Source organism: Caretta caretta, chromosome 9, assembly GCF_965140235.1.
Source record: "Caretta caretta isolate rCarCar2 chromosome 9, rCarCar1.hap1, whole genome shotgun sequence".
NCBI classification, from domain to species: Eukaryota; Metazoa; Chordata; order Testudines; family Cheloniidae; genus Caretta; species Caretta caretta.
In genome coordinates, this window is record NC_134214.1 from 56,456,843 (window position 1) to 56,472,108 (window position 15,266).

Below are 15,266 nucleotides of genomic sequence, written 5' to 3' on the forward strand. Positions count from 1 at the left end.
TATTTTTTTTGCCTCAGTCTTCACAGACAAGGTCAGCTTCCAGATTGCTGCACTGGGCAACACAGTATGGGGAGTAGGTGAGCAGTCCTCAGTGGTGAAAGAAGAGGTTAAGGACTATTTAGAAAAGCTGAACATGCACAAGTCTATGGGTCCAGATCTAACCCAATTGGCTGACGTGATTGCAGAGCCATTGGCCATTATCTTTGAAAATTCGTGGCGATTGGGGGAGGTCCCAGACGCCTGGAAAAAGGCAAATATAGTGCCCATATTTTAAAAAGGGAAGAAAGAGAACCTGGGGAACTGCAGACCGGTCAGCCTTACTTCAGTCCCCAGCAAAATCATGGAGCAGGTCCTCAAGGAATCCATTTTGAAGCACTTGGAGGAAAGGAGGGTGATCAGGAACAGTCAACATGGATTCACCAAGGGCATGTCGTGCCTGACCAACCTGATTGCCTTCTATGATGAGATAACTGGCTCTGTGGATATGGAGAAAATGGTGGATGTGATATATCTTGACTTTAGCAAAGGTTTTGATATGGTCTCCCACAGTATTCTTGCCAGAAAGTTTCAAGCGGAGTGCTCGAGGGGTCAGTCATCTTTATTAATGATCTTCCATATGAGGAAAGGTTAATAAGACTGGGACTTTTCAGCTTGGAAAGAGACGGCTAAGGGGAGATATGATTGAGGTCTATAAAATTATGACTGGTGTAGAGAAAGTAGATAAGGAAGTGTTGTTTACTACTTCTCATAACACAAGAACTAGGGGTCACCTAATGCAATTAATAGGCAGCAGGTTTAAAATAAATAAAAGGAAGTATTCCTTCACACAACACACAGTCAACCTGTGGAACTCTTTGCCAGAGGATGTTGTGAAGGCCAAGATCATAACAGGGTTCAAAAAAGAACTAGATAAATTCATGGAGAATAGGTCCATCAATGACTATTAGCCAGGATGGGCAGGAATGGTGTCCCTAGCCTCTGTTTGCCAGAAGCTACAGGGAATGAGCTATGATTCTATCACTTAGAATCATAGAATCATCGAATATTAGGGTTGGAAGAGACCTCAGGAGGTCATCTAGTCCAATCCCCTGCTCAAAGCAGGACCAACACCAACTAAATCAACCCAGCCAAGGCTTTGTCAAGCTGGGCTTTAAAAACCTCTAAGGATGGAGATTCCACCACCTCCCTAGGTAACCCATTCCAGTGCTTCACCACCCTCCTAGTGAAATAGTGTTTCCTAATATCCAACATAGACCTCCCACACTGTGGCTTGAGACCACTGCTACTTGTTCTGTCATCTGCCACCACTGAGAACAGCCGAGCTCCATCCTCTTTGGAACCCCACTTCAGGTAGTTGAAGGCTGCTATCAAATTCTCCCTCACTCTTCTCTTCTGCAGACTAAACAAGCCCAGTTCCCTCAGCCTCTCCACATAAGTCATGTGCCCCAGCCCCCTAATAATTTTCATTGCCCTCCACTGGACTCTCTCCAATTTGTCCACATCCCTTCTGTAGTGGGGGGACCAAAACTGGACACAATACTCCAGGTGTGGCTTCACCAGTGCCGAATAGAGGGGAATAATCACTTCCCTCGATCTGCTGGCAATGCTCATACTAATACAGCCCAATATGCCATTGGCCTTCTTGGCAACGACGGCACACTGCTGACTCATATCCAGCTTCTTGTCCACTGTAATTCCCAGGTCCTTTTCTACAGAACTGCTGCTCAGCCAGTCTGTCCCCAGCCTGTAGCGGGTGCATGGGATTCTTAATAGAATCATAGAATATCAGGGTTGGTAGGGACCTCAGGAGGTCATCTAGTCCAACCCCCTGCTCAAATCAGGACCAATCCCTAACTAAATCATCCCAGCCAGGGCTTTTTCAAGCCTGACCTTAAAAACCTCTAAGGATGGAGATTCCATCACCTCCCTAGGTAACCCATTCCAGTGCTTCACCACCCTCCTAGTGAAAATGTTTTTCCTTATATCCAACCTAAACCTCTCCCACTGCAACTTGAGACCATTACTCCTTGTTCTGTCATCTGCTACCACTGAGAACAGTCTAGATCCATCCTCTTTGGAACCCCCTTTCAGGTAGTTGAAAGCAGCTATCAAATCCCCCCTCATTCTTCTCTTCTGCAGACTAAATAAGCCCAGTTCCCTCAGCCTCTCCTCATGGCATGTGCTCCAGCCCCCTAATCATTTTTGTTGCCCTCCACTGGACTCTTTCCAATGTTTCCACATCCTTCTTGTAGTGTGGGGCCCAAAACTGGACACAGTACTCCAGATGAGGCCTCACCAATGTCGAATAGAGGGGAATGATCACGTCCCTCGATCTGCTGGCAATGCCCCTACATATACATCCCAAAATGCCATTGGCCTTCTTGGCAATAAGGGCACACTGTTGACTCATATCCAGCTTCTCATCCACTGTAACCCCTAGGTCCTTTTCTACAGAACTGCTGCCTAGACATTCGGTCTCTAGTCTGTAGCAGTGCATTGGATTCCTCCGTCCTAAGTGCAGGACTCTGCACTTGTCCTTGTTGAACCTCATCAGATTTCTTTTGGCCCAATTGTCTAATTTGTCTAGGTCCCTCTGTATCCTATGCCTACCCTCCAGCGTATCTACCACTCCTCCTAGTTTAGTGTCATCTACAAACTTGCTGAGAGTGCAATCTACGCTATCCTCCAGATTATTAATGATCTGCAATTAATCCCATCAACCAGATCACTGATAAAAATGTTGAACAAAACCAGCCTCAGGACCGACCCCTGGGGCACTCGGCTTGATACCGGCTGCCAGCTAGACATCAAGCCATTGATCACTACCCGCTGAGACTGACAATCTAGCCAGCTTTCTATCCACCTTATAGTCCATTCCTCCCATCCCTACTTTTTTAACTTGCTGGCAAGAATACTGTGGGACTATGTCCACTGTATTGCCTCGGTCCACATGCTTGTTCCCTCAAAGAATTCTAGTAGATTCATGAGGCATGATTCTTTTTCGAGTGATTGCTCATGTGTATTGCACCAAAGGTGTGCATGCTCGCCACATGCACCGGTTTCGGAAGTTTTTCCCTTAGCAGTACCCGTAGGGGAGGGTCCTTTGCGACCCCTGGAGTGGCACCTCTGTGGCACGGTACAAGGGGCGCTGCACGCTCCCCCCACCCTCAATTCCTACTTGCCACCAGTGAAGGTGCTTCGGAACTGCTCTGCTCCAGCTTTGCTGCAGATCGTCCCCAGAACTCTTGTTCATTCAGTGTATGTTACCTGCAGTTAGTATTTTGATTAATTTTAGTTTAGTTAGTTCATCCGGGGAGGGGCATGCCCCGCGCCCCAGGTTTTAAGTCGTGCAACACTTGTAGGTGACAGATGCCACTGAGTGAGCCGCACACAGACTGTTTGCTTACGCTGTTTGCGTGAAACCCATCTCAGCGATCGCTGCCAGATTTGCAAGTCGTTTAAGCCTCAGACTGAGAGAGAGAGAGAGAGACATTAGGTTTCAGGCCATCCTGATGGAGTCGGCGTTGATCCCGACTCTGGCGCGCCGCTCCGAGTCGGCACCGGGTACCACGGTGTCAGTACGCGGCGACCCACCGGCGCCATCTACCAGTCGGCTCCGTTCCCCGTCTGTGGGGCACACCAAGAAGGCTAAGAATAGGCCTTCTCCGCCGTGGCACCGGAGCAAGACTGGTGGAGAGGCAAGACCCATGTTGGGCAGTCCTCGGTCCCCGTCGGCCTCTAGGCCTCCGACTCAGGTCGAGCAGAGTAGCCTGGCCCGTTTGGAGCAGGCTTCCCCAGATGTCTGGATGCCCTCCACTCCAGAAGCCCTGCAAGCGGCTCAGGATGTTATGTCCATGCCGGTACCAGGAGCACAGCCAATGTTGGCCCCGTGGTCCAGAGGCAAGCCGCTGCTGGGATCTCCACAGTCGCTCCCGACTCGGTACCGTTCTCAGTCGAGGGAATGTTCCCAATGCTGTTCACCGCTCAGCGACCATCCTGTGAGTAGTCCATGCAGGTCACTGTCGACCCCCACTAGGTTGTCTGGCTGGGTTCCGTCTGACAGAGACTCCAGGCACCGCTCTGCCTCAAGGAGCGGATACCGACAGGACCGAGGCAGACAATGCCGAAGGTCCTCTTCTCAAAAGGGCTATCATAGTCAGTCACAACACGAATGTTGACACCGTTCTCGTTCATTGTCTCGCTCCAGGACCCTGCCACAGCCCTGCTTCCTTAGCCTTGGGCGCCGATTGCCGTCGTGGATCCTCCCGCTGGAGCCTATTGCAGAGCAACTGCTACCGGCAGTACCATTCCTCCACGTCGGGGTCGCGGTCTCGTGGTCAGCACCACTCCTGGCACCGCCACTCCTCCTGGTCCAGGGACAGCAGCAGGTCGTACATCAACCCAGCCTCCCTTCGTAGTCGTCCATTGATGGGTCAGGCCAGCCAGACCGAACAGCCTGCTCCGCCAGTGCCACAGCAGGTGCACTGGCACTGGGCCCCGTGGCCAGCACAGTGGTACCAGTGGGCACCGTGGGCCCTGACACAACCCCCGTGGGGTTTGCTCAGTGGCTGGAGCCTCAAAAGGGCCATCAGCCTCCCTCTCCCGGCCTCCAAGGAAGGAGTCAGTGGGACGTGCATCTTTGGCGCCATGCCCGGAGAGCGACCAGGGGGTGGATCCTCCGGTGCCGGTGGACACACAAAATACTGCACCTACCTCCTCACCCTCCCCTGATGAGGTGATTACGGCCCCTCCTCCCTCCATCCCGCAGGAGGACTCTAAAGCCCACCAGGAGCTATTGAAAAGGGTGGCATTAACCTCGGCCTTCAGGCAGAGGAGGTGGAGGAGCCCTTGGACTCCCTTTTTAACATCCTGACTGCCTCGGTCCTGGGCAGGGTGGCCTTGCCACTCCATGAAGGGGTGGCAGAAATTTCAAATGCCTTGTGGCAAACCCCGGCCTCCTTGGCCCCCATCTCTAAGAGAGTGGAATGCAAGTATTTTGTGCCCGCCAAAGGACATGAATACCTTTACACCCACCCTGCTCCTAACTCCCTGGTGGTTGAATCGGTCAACCACAGGGAATGGCAGGGCCAACCAGCCCCTACTCCGAAAAATAAAGATTCCAGGAGGATGGATTCATTTGCGAGAAAAATTTATTCGTCCTCAAGCTTCCAGTTACGGGTGGTGAACCATCAGGCTCTCCTGGACTGGTATGAGTTCAATCTGTGGGGCTCTCTGCCCAAGTTTGAGGACTTCCTCCATGATCGTGACAGGAAAGAGTTCAAAGCTCTGGTGGAAGAGGGTACAGCGGCTGCCAGGGCAACCCTGCAGGCAGCGGCAGATGCAGCGAACACAGCCGCGTGGTCCATGACCTCCGTGGTGTCCATGAGAAGGGCATTGTGGCTCCTGCTGTCGGGGCTATCCGGTGAGGTGCAGAGCTCCTTACAGGACCTCCCGTTTGACAGCAAGGCTCTGTTTGCAAAGGAGACAGACATAAAACTGCATGGCTTGAAGGACTCCTGCACTACACTTAAGACTCTTGGCCTCTATGTTCTGGCTCCGGCTTGACTTAAGTTTAAACCATGGCAGGCTCCCACCAAGGCCACCCACTCTAAATACGAGCCCCCGTATAAAAAGTCGGGGGACTATAAGAAACGGCCACAGAGACAGTCTCAGTCTGTCCCCCAGCCTTGGTCCTCCAAAGGCAAACAGGCAGGGAAACAGCAGTTTTGACTGAATGCCCAGGGGCGACCCACTAGTTCTCATCAGGGATCTACCCTCAATAAAGCCTCCCTTCTCCAACCGGTTGTGTGCTTTTCTCCAGGAGTGGTCACGGCTGACCTCAGACCGATGGGTCCTCAGCACCATCTCTCAGGGCTACACCCTCCAGTTTACCTCTACCTCGCCCAACCACCCTCCTCCCCCGTCCCTCCGGGGGGACCTCTCCCACAAGGCTCTGTTCGAGCAGGAGGTGGGGCAGCTCTTTGGCCTAGGAGCGGTGGAAGTGGTGCCAGCAGAGTTCAGACACAAAGGGTACTACTCCCGCTATTTCCTTATTCCGAAGGCCAATGGGGGGGCTCAGGGCCATCCTGGACCTGCAAGGCCTGAACCAGTACATGGTGAAGCTCAAGTTCCGCATGGTCTCCCTGGCCTCCATCATTCCCTCCCTGGATCCCGGGGACTGGTACGCCACCCTCGATCTGCAGGATGCATACTTCCACATCCATATATTCGAGGGGCACAGACATTTCCTCTGTTTCAAGGTGGGATAGGAACACTACCAATTTACCGTCCTCCCGTTTGGCCTGTCCACAGCCCCGAGGGCATTTACAAAGTGTATGTCTGTGGTGGCGGCCTACCTCAGCACCGTGGGGTCCAGATCTTCCCCTATCTGGATGACTGGCTGGTCAAGGACAGCTCTCAGTCGCAGGTGCGGGACCATGTGGTGCTCCTTCTGTCCACGTGCACCACTCTGGGCCTGTTAGTAAACGACACCAAGTCCACATTAGTTCCGGTACAACACATAGAGTTTATTGGGGCAGTTCTGGACGCCACGTCGGCCAGAGCCTCCTTCCCACCTGACAGGTTCAAGACCCTGAAAGGGCTCATCGACACAGTCACAAGGTTTCCAGTGACAACAGCCAGAGCGTTTCTCCAACTCTTGGGTCACATGTCGGCGTGCACATATGTGGTTTGTCACACCAGACTCAGGGTGAGGCCCCTCCAGCTCTGGTTGGTCTTGATGTTCTCCCAGGCCAGAGACAGGATGGACAAGGTCCTCACTGTGCCTGAACCGGTGATCGCCTCCCTACAATGATGGTCCTCCCCCATCAATGGAGCTGGTGTCCGACGCATCAGACCTGGGGTGGGGAGCCCATGTGGGAGACGTTCAGACCCAAGGTCTGTGGTCTGCACAGGACCTGGCCCTCCACATAAACGTCAAGAAGCTCGGGGCGATATGGCTGGCTTGCATGGCCTTCCGCTCACACCTGGAGGGCAGGGTGGGCATGGTTCTCACGGACTACACAGCCTCGATGTTTTACATCAACAGGCAAGGGGAGGCCCGATTCTCTGCCTGGAAGCCCTCAAGCTGTGGGACTTCTGTATAGCCCATGACATTTGCCTACAGGCCTATCACCTACCGGGCACCCGGAACTCACAGGACTTCAGTGACTTCTCCTCTCAGCATGAGTGGTGTCATCACCCAGAGGTTTTGCACAGAGTTTTCCAAGAGTGAACCTGTTTTCCAGGTGGACCTGTTCGTGACTCGGCAGAACCGTCACTGTCCCCGGTTCTGCTCTGTGGGGGCTGGGACAGGGTGCTATCTCTGATGCCTTCCTCCTGTCCTGGTCAGGCCAGTTTCTCTATGCCTTTCCCCTGTTTCCACTGATCAGCAAGGTCCTGGAAAAGATAGACAGACAGGGCCTGGGTCCTCCTGATTGCCCCGGTGTGGCACAGGTAGCATTGGTACGGGACCCTCACGAGCCTGGTGGTAGCCCCGCCGTGGCTGTTACCGTCCCACCCGGACCTCCTCTCTCAGGACCAGGGCTGCCTCCTCCATCCCAACCTAGCGGCACTCCACCTCACGGCGTGACAGCTCAATGGTTAGACTGGGAGGAAAGGACGTGCTCGGAAGGAGTACAGCACATCCTCTTGGAAAGCAGGCAACCCTCCACATGCCGAGTCTACTTGGTTTTCCTGATGGGTGGCTGAGCAGGGCATTTCCCCCGTGGCTGCCCGGTTCCAGCTAATCTTGGACTACCTCCTTCTCCTTAGAGCCCATGGTCCGGCAAGGTATACTTGGCGGCCATATTGGCCTTCCATCCGCCGGTGCAGGGGCATGTGGTATTCTCCCATGCCATGACCGGCCAATTCCTTAAGGGATTGGATCATCTCTTCCCATACGTTAGGCCCCCAGTCCCGCAGTGGGATCTGAACTTGGTGCTGGCCTGGCTCATGGGTCCCCCCGTTTGAGCCACTAGCTACGTGCTCCTGGTCGCACCTCTCATGGAAGGTGGCCTTCCTGGTGGCGATCACGTCAGCTAGGCAGGTCTCGGAACTCAGGGCCCTGACCTGTGAGCCCCCGTTCCATAAGGATAAAGTCCAGTTCCGCCCACATCCTTCATTCCTCCCGAAGGTGGTCTCTGCCTACCACATGGGTCAGGACGTTTTCCTGCCGGTCCTCTGCCCCAAACCCTATGTGTCCAGCGAGGAGCGCCGTCTCCACAAGCTGGATGTGAAATGGGCTCTGGCTTTTTACCTGGAGCAGACTAAGCCATTCAGGAAGTCTTCACAGTTGTTGATCGCCTTGGCCGAATGCATGAGGGGTCGGCCGATCTCCACTCAGCAGTTCTCCAATTGGATCACCTCGTGCATCCATACCTGTTATGACTTGGTGGGAATCCCTCCACCGTCAGTTGTGAGGGCACACTCCTCTAGGGCGCAAGCCTTATTGGCTGCCTTTTTAGATCATGTCCCCATTCAGGACATTTGCAGGGCTGCTACATGGTCTTCAGTTCACACGTTCACCTCTCATTATGCGATCGTCTCCCAGACCAGGGAAGGTGCCGGGTTTGGCAGGGCTGTGCTCCGTACCGAGAATTTGTGAACTCCTACCCACCTCCAACAGATATAGCTTGGAATCACCTATTGTGGAATACACATGAGCAATCACTCGAAGAAGAAAAAATAATTACCTTTTCCGTAACTAGTGTTCTTCGAGTTGTGTTGCTCATGTTGATTCCACATCCTGTCTTCCTTCCCCTCTGTTGGAGTTGTCTGACAAGAAGGAACTGAGGGTAGGGGGAGCACGCAGCACCCCTTATACCGCGCCATGAAAGCTCCACTCCAGGGATCGCTAGGGGCACTCCCCTATGGGTACTGCTAGGGGAAAAACTTCCAACACCGATGCACGTGGTGAGCACGCACACTTATTGTGGAATAGACATGAGCAATACATCTTGAAGAACACCAGTTACGGAAAAGGTAACTGTCTTTTTCCTTTTACTAAAACCATGTTAACTCTTCCTCAACAAATTATGTTCATCTCTATGTCTGACAATATTGTTCTTTATTATAGTTTCAACTAGTTTGCCCAGTACTGAAGTCAGGCTTACAGGCCTGTAATTGCCAGGATCACCTCTGGAGCCCTTTTTAAAAATTGGTGTCACATTAGCAATCCTCTAGTCATCTGGTACAGAAGCTGATTTAAATGATAGTTTACAGACTACAGGTAGTAGTTCTGCAATTTCACATTTGAGTTCCTTCAGAACTCTTGGGTGAATACCATCTGGTCCTGGTGACTTATTGCTATTTAATTTATCAATTTGTTCCAAAACCTCCTCTAATGATACCTCAATCTGGGACAGTTCCTCAGATCTGTCACCTAAAAAGAATGGCTCAGGTTTGGGAATCTCCCTCATATTCTCAGCCGTGAAAACCAATGCAAAGAATTCATTTAGTTTCTCCGCAATGGCCTTATCGTCCTTGAGTGCTCTTTTAGCACCTCGATTGTCCAGTGGCCCCACTGGTTGTTTAGCAGGCTTTCTGCTTCTGATGTACTTAAAAAAATTTTGCAATTACTTTTTGTGTCTTTGGCTAACTGTTCCTGAAATTCTTTTATGGCCTTCCTAATTGTATTTTTACACTTCATTTGCCAGTGTTTATGCTCCTTTCTATTTTCCTCACTAGGATTTAACTTCCACTTTTTAAAGGATGCCTTTTTGCCTCTCACTGCTTCTTTTACTTCACTGTTTAGCCACGGTGACTCTTTTTTTTTACTTTGTTTTTTAATTTGGGGTTGTCATAAATATAAAGGGCAGGGTAACCACCTTTCTGTATACAGTGCTGTAAAATCCCTCCTGGCCAGAGACAAAGTCCTTTTACCTGTAAAGGGTTAAGAAGCTCAGGTAACCTGGCTGGCACCTCACCCAAAATGACCAATGAGGGGACAAAATACTTTCAAATCTGGGAGGGGGGAAAAGGCTTTTGTCTGTCTGTGTGATACCTTTGCCGGGAACAGATCAAGGATGCAAGCCCTCCAACTCCTGTAAAGTTAGTAAGTAAATCTAGTTAGAGAATGTGTTAGGTTTTCTTTGTTTTGGCTTGTGAAATTCGCTGTGCTGGAGGAAATGTGTATTCCTGTTTTTGTGTCTTTTTGTAACTTAAGGTTTTGCCTAGAAGGATTCTCTATGTTTTGAATCTGACTGCCTGTAAGATTATTTTCCATTCTGATCTTACAGAGTTGTTCTCTTGTCTTTTTTTGTTCTTCTAATAAAGTTCTGTTTTTTAAGACTCTGACTGGGTTTTTTGGATCTTAAAAATCCAAGTCTGGTTTGTGCTCATCTTGTTTATTCTCAAGCGTCCCCAGGAAAGGGGGTGTAAGGGCTTGGGTGGCTATTTTGGGGAAATAGGAACTCCAAGTGGTCCTTTCCCTGTTCTTTGTCTAAATCACTTGGTGGTGGCAGCATACTGTTCAAGGACAAGATGAAATTTGTGCCTTGGGAAAGTTTTTAACGTAAGCTGGTAAAAATAAGCTTAGGGAGTCTTTCATGCAGGTCCCCACATCTGTACCCTAGAGTTCAGAGTGGGGAGGGAACCTTGACAGGGGTATACATTTAAGTTGAACCTCTATTATGGTGTCTTTAAAAAGCTTCCACATCACTTGAAGAGATTTCACTTTTGGCCCTGTACCCTTTAATTTCTGTTTAACTAACCTCCTCATTTTTGTGTAGTTCCCCTTTCTGAAATTAAATGCTACAATGTTAGGCTGCTGTGGTGTTTTTCCTGCCACAGGGATATTAAATTTAATTATATTATGGTCACTATTACCAAACAGTCCAGCTATCTTCACCTCTTGGACCAGATTCTGTGTTCCATTTAGGATTAAATCAAGAATTGCCTCTCCTCTGGTGGGTTCCAGGACCAGCTGCTCCAAGAAGCAGTCATTTAAGGTGTCAAGAAACTTTATCTCTGCATCCTGTCCTGAGGTGACAAGTATCCAGTCAATATGGGGATAATTGAAATCCCCATTATTATTATTGAGTTTTTTATTTTAATAGCCTCTCTAATCTCCCTGAGCATTTCACAGTCACTATCACCGTCCTGTCCAGGTGGTCGGTAATATATCCCTACCAGTATATGCTTATTATTAGAGCATGGAATTTCTATCCATACAGATTCTGTGGTACAGTTTGATTCATTTACAATTTTTACTTCATTTGATTCTACGCTTTCTTTCACATATAGTGCCACTCCCTCACCAGCATGACCTGTTCTGTCCTTCTGTTATATTTTGTACCCTGGTATTACTGTATCCCATTGATTATCCTCATTCCACCAAGTTTCTGTGTTGCCTATTATATCAATATCCTCATTTAATATGAGGCACTCTGGTTCACCCATTTTATTATTTAGACTTCTAGCATTGGTATATAAGCAATTTAAAAACTTGTTCCTTTTAGCTGTCTGCCATTAAATGATGCAATTGAATGGGACTTTTTTTATTTGACTGTTTCTGATCAGACCGTGCCTGTATTTTATCATTTTCCATCCTCTGCTCCTCACTAGAACATAGAGATTATCTATTAATAGATCCTCCCCTAAGAGATGTCCGAACCATGTGCTCCTCCACACCTGTCGGCTTTCCCCCAGCCCTTAGTTTAAAAACTGCTCTACGACCTTTTTAATGTTAAGTGCCTGCAATCTGGTTCCATTTTGGTTTAGGTGGAGCCCATTCTTCCTGTATAGGCTCCCCCTTTCCCAAAAGTTTCCCCATTTAAGTATCAAAATATCAAATAACTTTAGGTGTCTGAAGCTGTGGTATTACAGTGTGTGGAATGCCACAAGGGGGATGATTATAATGCTGAATGAAGGAGGCAAAGGGTCAAGATTGTTGCTTGTTAAATCACTCTTGTCTGAATTCAGGGGCTAGAGCGCTGCTCATTTTCCAGCATTTTCAGTATCTGCTTTGGATGTTGACACAGCTATTATAATGGTTACAGCAGATATTCACACTGCACTCACACACCCCATTCTCCATACTCCTTGCGTTCATGTTAGTACTGCCTAGTGCTTCTCGATGTGCAGTTAACAAGAAGCAGCATACAAATGGATAAGGCACAGAGATGAAGAAATAGCATGAGGTCTGATTGCAAAATTTCTGTAGTTGAAAGTTTGGCATAAATCAGTGGGGAATTCATTTATTGAAAATTAATCAGTTGTTCCCTGGTAAAATGTGGGGTTTTGTTTTGTTTTAAATGAAGGCAGATGGGAAAGTCACACTTCTAGAACAGAGAAAGGGTATCACCATAACCCAGAGGGCCTGATTCTCCTTTATACCCAGGTCTCTTTACATAACCCCAAAGGGCCTGATTCTCATTTACACCAGGCCTCTTTACACCCTACTGATACTCTAAAGGGGCATTAAAGTGGATATAAATGACATTACCGCACTTTAAGGTAGCCAAAGGGCATTAGTGTTAATGAGAATAAGGCCATTACCATTTAAATCAGTGCTGTTATTGTAATCAATTATTTCTCCCACCTCTAGCAGTGTTTGGGAGCCGTTAGCCATATTTGGGAGCTGGTATTGCTGTTTCATACATGCAATAACCTTCCCCATCCCTCATTTATCTTGGCTGCTGTCAGGGTTCCCTCCCCACTCTGAACTCTAGGGTACAGATGTGGGGACCCACATGAAAGACCCCCTAAGCTTATTTTTACCAGCTTAGGTTAAAAACTTCCCCAAGGCACAAATTCTTCCTTGTCCTTGGACTAGTATCGCTGCCACCACGAAGTGAGTTAAACAAAGATTTAGGAAAAGGACCACTTGGAGTTCCTGTTTCCCCAGAATATCCCCTCAAGCCTCTTCACCCCCTTTTCTGGGGAGGCTTGAGAGTAAACAAGGTGACTACAGACCAGCCCCTTGGGTTTTTAGGACACTAAAAACCAATCAGGTTCTTAAAAGCAGAACTTTATTATAAAGAAAAAGTAAAAGAAGCACCTCTGTAAAATCAGAATGCAAGGTAATCAGATTCAAAACACAGAGGACTCCCCTCTAGGCAAAACTTTAAAGTTACAAAAAAACCAGGAATAAACCTCCCCCTTAGCCTAGGGAAAATTCACAAGCTAAAACAAAAGGTAATCTAATGCATTTCCTTTCTATTACTTACAATTTGTAATTTTAGATGCTTAGTTCAGGTATTGCTTTAGGAGATGTATTTTCCCTGAACTGGTTTCTCACTGTCCCGGAGAGAAAACAAAGAAACACAGAACAAAAACCTTCCCTCACAGATTTGAAAGTATCTTCTCCCCTTATTGGTCCTTTTGATCAGGTGCCAGCCGGGTGTCAGTGTTCCTTCCCCACTCTGAACTCTAGGGTACAGATGTGGGGACCCGCATGAAAGACCCCCTAAGCTTATTCTTACCAGCTTAGGTTAAAAACTTCCCCAAGGTACAAACTTTGCCTTGTCCTTGAACAGTATGCTGCCACCACCAAGTGTTTTAAACAAAGAACAGGGAAAGAGCCCACTTGGAGACGTCTTCCCCCAAAATATCCCCCCAAGCCCTACACACCCCATTTCCTGGGGAGGCTTGAGAATAATATCCTCACCAACTGGTTACAAAATCGTCAAAGACCCAAACCTCTGGATCTTGGAACAATGGAAAAATCAGTCAGGTTCTGACTGGTAAAAATCATCTCTGTAAAATCAGGATGGAAAATACTTTACAGGCTATTCAGATTCAAAACACAGAGGATCCCCCCTCTGGGCAAAACCTTAAAGTTACAGAAAACAGGAATAAACCTCCCTCTTAACAGAGGGAAAATTCACATAAAACAAAAGATAAACTAATCCGCCTTGCCTGGTGTACCTATACTGGAGACTTGGATTAGGATGGGTTGGAGAAGATGGATTTCTGTTTGGCCTCTCTCAGTCCCAAGAGAGAACAACCACATAAACAAAGAGCACAAACAAAAGCCTTCCCTGCCCCCAAGATTTGAAAGTATCTTGTCCCCTTATTGGTCCTTTGGGTCAGGTGCCAGCCAGGTTAGCTGAGCTTCTTAACCCTTTACAGGTAACAGGAAGTTGCCTCTGGCCAGGAGAGATTTTATAGCACTGTATACAGAAAGGTGGTTACCCTTCTCTTTATATTTATGACACAGGTTATCTGAGCTTCTTAGCCCTTTACAGGCAAAGGAGGGATTTTATGCTCCCCTTAGCTGTATGTTTATGACAGCTGCTGACAGAGTGGAGTTAGTTTTGGCTTATGCCCTCCTTGTGTGTCTGTGGTATTTCTCTTGGACCTTGCACTGTGATGCCCTCCTGACTTGTGTGTGGAACAGTTATTAGGACAAGAAGAGAAAACTGTATTTCCTCATGTGCCTCTATTTCAGAGCCAGTCACATAAAATCATCACTGGTAAAGTTTGCAGGTGACACAGAAAGTGGGGGAGTGGTAAATAACGATGAGGGCAGGTCACTGATTCAGAGAGATCTGGATCAGTTGGTAAACATGAGACAAGCAAATATGAGTTTTAACACAGCTAGCTGTAATTGTGTACATCTGGGAACAAAGAATGCAGGCCACACTTACAGGATGGCTCTATCCTGGGAAGCAGGGACTCTGAAAAAGATTTGGGGGTTGTGGAGAATAATCAGCTGACCACGAGCTCCCAGTGTGATGCTGTGGCCAAAAGAGCTAATGCGATCTTGGGATGTATAAACAGGGGAATCCTTAGGATTAGCTAAGTTATTTTACCTGTCTTTGGCACTGAGGTTGACTGCTGCTGGAACACTGTGTCCAGGTCTGGTGCCCACAATTCAAGAAGGATGTTGATAAACTGGAGAGGTGTCAAAGAAGAGCCACGAGAATGATTAAAGGATTAGAAAACCTGCCTTGTAGTGATAGACTCACGGAGCACAGTCTATTTAGCTTAACGAAGAGAAGGTGAAGGGGTGACTTGATCACATTTTATAAGTACTTACTTGGGGAGCAAATACATGATCATGGGATCTTCAATCTAGCAGAAAAAGGTCAAACACAATCCAATCTCTGGAAATTGAAGCTAGACAGACTCAGATTGGAAATAAGACATAATTTTTTAACAGTGAGAGGAATTAACCATTGGGACAATTTACTAAGGGTTGTGGTGGATTCTCCATCACTGGCGAATTTTCAATCAAGACTGGGTGTTTTTCTAAAAGCTCTGCTCTAGGAATTATTTGGGGGCAGGTCTATGGTCTGCGCTATACAGTGGGTCAGACTAGC

General features: G+C 48.3%; 1 protein-coding gene across 21 annotated transcripts in view; it reads left to right on the forward strand.

Annotated features, from left to right (window-relative positions):
* Positions 1-15,266, forward strand: part of KIF1A (kinesin family member 1A) — a 225,343-nt gene that overhangs the window by 134,656 nt on the left and 75,421 nt on the right. The gene's annotated exons all lie outside the window — the stretch shown is intronic.